Genomic DNA, 3,685 nt, shown 5'->3' with positions numbered 1-3,685 from the left:
TATAGTATGGTGCATGAGAAGTAGACAATTTGTATTTGTTGAAAGGTTTTAAAAATCCATCTGGTATTATTTTCCTAACCTTGATTAAAAACATTATACTTAAACACACTGGTACTACTTGATTAATTATCTCCATATTACTTTCTCATGCCTTCTTATAGCTGTTACAGTGGCAGGTGTTCATTAATGGAGATTGTGTCACCATTTTAATATATAATCAAGCAATGAAGTGTTCTATATCAAAGTCTGGAGAGAGAGAAAAAATAGGATACATAAACATCAAACAGAAGGTATAAATGGTTGACCTATGTTTATGTACTAATTTTTTTGGGGGGGCTGGGCCTGCATTTTTGCTTGGGATGGAGAACCCCTTTTGTGGAAACTTTTCCCACAAAACAGATGAGCAACTGGTACTGAGATGTTATATTACGTGGCAGTGATCACTGAGCTCATATGTACCCTAGGCAGGACTTGAATCCAGTCTTCCTGCCAAAAAGGCAAACCCTCTATCTCTGAAATGATGGCATCTAACTTCAGTTTTCCTGACAAGTTAATGAACTATGAATCAGGTACACCTATAAAAGTCCTTGGGATACAAAGAAAGGCAAAAACAATCACTTTCCTCAATGTGCTCATGACAACATGCAAATTACTATGTACAAACAAGAAATATAAAGGATCAATTGGAGAAAATCTAAGGGGAAGGCACTAGCATTAAGGATGATTAGGAAAGGCTTCTTGCGAAAGATGGGATTTGAGTTGTGTCTTGGGAGAAGCCAGAAAATAGAGACAAAGAGAGAATTTCAAATATGATGGATAGTCAGTAACTTTGTAAGTGTTCAAGATAAAAAATGGCAAGGAAGTCAGTATCATGAGATCATAGAATATATGGAGAAAGTAAGATATAAGAAGAATGGAAATGTAGGAAATAGTCAAATTCCAAAAAGCTTTAAAAATCAGCGAATCTTGTATTTGATTCTTGAGGTAATAGGTTGCCACTGGAGATTACAGAAAAAGAGAGATGACATGGTGAGGACTGTGATTTAGGAAGATTCCTTTTAGAGAAGAATGAAGGATGAGTTGCAGTTGGGATAAATTTGAGACAGGTAGACCAACCAGAAGGTTATTTCAATTGTCCAACAGTGAAATGATGATGGTCTGCAACATGGTGGGAGTAATGTCAGAAAAGAGGAGACATATATAGGAAATGCTAGGAAGTTAGAATCAACAGGACTTGGCAGTGGAGAATGAAAAAGAGGAAAGAGTTAAAGATGACCTCTGTGTTGGAGCCTGAGTGGCTGGGTTTGTGGGGTAAAGAAAATGAATTCATCCTGGTACTTGCTGAGGTTAAGATGTCTATAGCACATCCAGTTTGAGATGTCCACTAGGAAGTTGGAGATGCCAGACTGGAGGTAAAGTGCAAGGTTAGAACAGCAAAGATAAATCTGAGAATTATCTGTACAGATAATATGCAGTATATGCTATCACAAGAGATAGAGAAGGAAAGGTTACTACAGCTAGATTGAAGATTAGCTTTTAGCTACCTAAATAAAAAGACAGATTTATTTACTTACTTATTCATGAAAATGGCAAATAAAACTTTACTAAACTATATAATTTTTACATTAAGAGATACCCAAGTAACTTCATAACAACATTTGTAAGTGTTTCCATAAGAAGAAAAGTTTATGAAACATGTTTAAATATTTATAGAATGATAAAAATGAGGCATTAATTGGCAAACAACTTAATTAAAATGCTTTCTCAAGTAATTAGCAGCAAATACTTCCCTATCTGTTTTGCATGCCATTTGTCTTCTTCTCTGTTTGTTAAAGCCTGCCTGTCAGTCAAACTTTGCTGCAGGTAATTTTTTAGCTCTGTGGGGAAAATCTTCAAAAATTACATCTGAATTTAAAATATTTTGATTATCATTTTTATCTAACAAATTCTCTTTTTCACTTCATCTTCTATATGTCCCAGTAAAGCACCATCCTGGGAATTTAGGGCCTGAAGATGAAATTCTGCATCAAGGCATTACCGAGTTTCCAAAAACACTCTCCAGAGAACCAACTGAATCAATCTCGAATCAACAAACAGTGCAGTTAATTAATGAGCACACCATCAGGGAGCTTTTTTAAACAATGTTGACTGCTGCTGCCTCAGGACCAATAGCACCAGAAGTTATTGCTGGTTTGAAAGAAGTGACTCTTAGGGTTCCCCCAAGGCACCTTTTGCTTACATTAGCTATTTCCCACAACTTTTCCTTTTATTTGTACCCTAGGGGAAGTAGACTTATTTGCTAAATTACTTTTTAAGTGATGCTCCTTCTTGCCAGTAGCCTGAGGTACAGCAGTGAAGATGGCACTGAGTAAAAAATAACAGAAACTAACTCTGGTTATACTGGAAAAGTCTGGGATAAAAATCTCCAACTACAGATACTACAGTTTTGAGATGCCACATAGGACTTGAGAAATGATCTAGACACAAGGGAGTTTTTCAGGCAATTTCAAGGTCCAATTCCAAGGGTGGGAATGGGTTGCAAAATCCAAACCTAAATTTAATCATGATACTCGATTGCCTCATTTTGGCATCAGGTGACCTTGGTTCTCCAAGGCTATGACAGCAACTCACACACTCTCTCAGGTCTAGTCACTTAATCAAAAAGCATATATTATGTATCTACCTTGTGTCCTTCATTATTCAACAGTCAGGGAAGAACATAAAGACAAAAGGTGAAATAGGTGATCAAAGTGGGTCCCATAATCATTTGTATGTCTTACCATCTGTAAAGAATTAATTGTTATTTGAGGTTTTTATGCCTCTGTGTGCACTGGCCTGGGGCTCCGCAAACCACACAGTGCTCTACCCACTGGTTGTAGCCGTTGCCATGGTGCTGGCACCTCATGTCATCACTACTCACCGACACCTACATGGGCCTGGCAAAATTATAATGATTGGAAGCCTAGTGAGGGCAGTCATGTGACTGTCAGAGTGGCCATCCCATTGGCTGAGGCTGTGTGGGGTTTCTGGAATTGGGGAGGAGAACTGGGCATTCTAGCTGGAGGCTAGAAGGCGAAAGGAGCTCTGCTGTGTATTCTCAGCTGATTCCTGGGCGGTGGTATTTCTTCAGGTTGTATAATTTCCCTTTCCCCATTTGATTTCCTTTCGCTTGATCCTACTGATCGTGTTTGTGTTGTTTTTTTTTTAAGTTCGTTCTTGTTCAAATAAATCTTGTTCTGTTTTGAGGGAGGCTGCCGGTCTCCTTCCTTGCCCCAATATTGTGGTGAGTTGCTTAGCTAACACTCCCCAATTAAAAATTGTTCCCCAACTCATCCTAAGACCATAGAGTAGAGGATGAGCTCTAAAGTCAGAAGATTGGGGCTCAAATCTCTCTTCTTACTCTACTTGTCTTATCTAAAATAGTGCCTGTGGCACTAAATAATTTCTGAAGTGCCTCTGAACTCAAGAGCTATGCTTTCATTTTTTTTTGTTTGTTTGTTTTTGTTTTTTGTGGGGCAATGGGGGTTAAGTGACTTGCCCAGGGTCACACAGCTAGTAAGTGTTAAGTGTCTGAGGCCGGATTTGAACTCAGGTACTCCTGACTCCAGGGCCGGTGCTTTATGCACTGTGCCACCCAGCTGCCCCAATGCTTTCATTTTACAATCAGCTTAATCTCAGAAAGGAT

This window comes from Dromiciops gliroides, chromosome 1 (genome assembly GCF_019393635.1).
Source record: "Dromiciops gliroides isolate mDroGli1 chromosome 1, mDroGli1.pri, whole genome shotgun sequence".
Classification (NCBI taxonomy): Eukaryota; Metazoa; Chordata; class Mammalia; order Microbiotheria; family Microbiotheriidae; genus Dromiciops; species Dromiciops gliroides.
The sequence above is the reverse complement of the archived record's forward strand: the minus strand, read 5'-3'. Positions refer to the sequence as shown.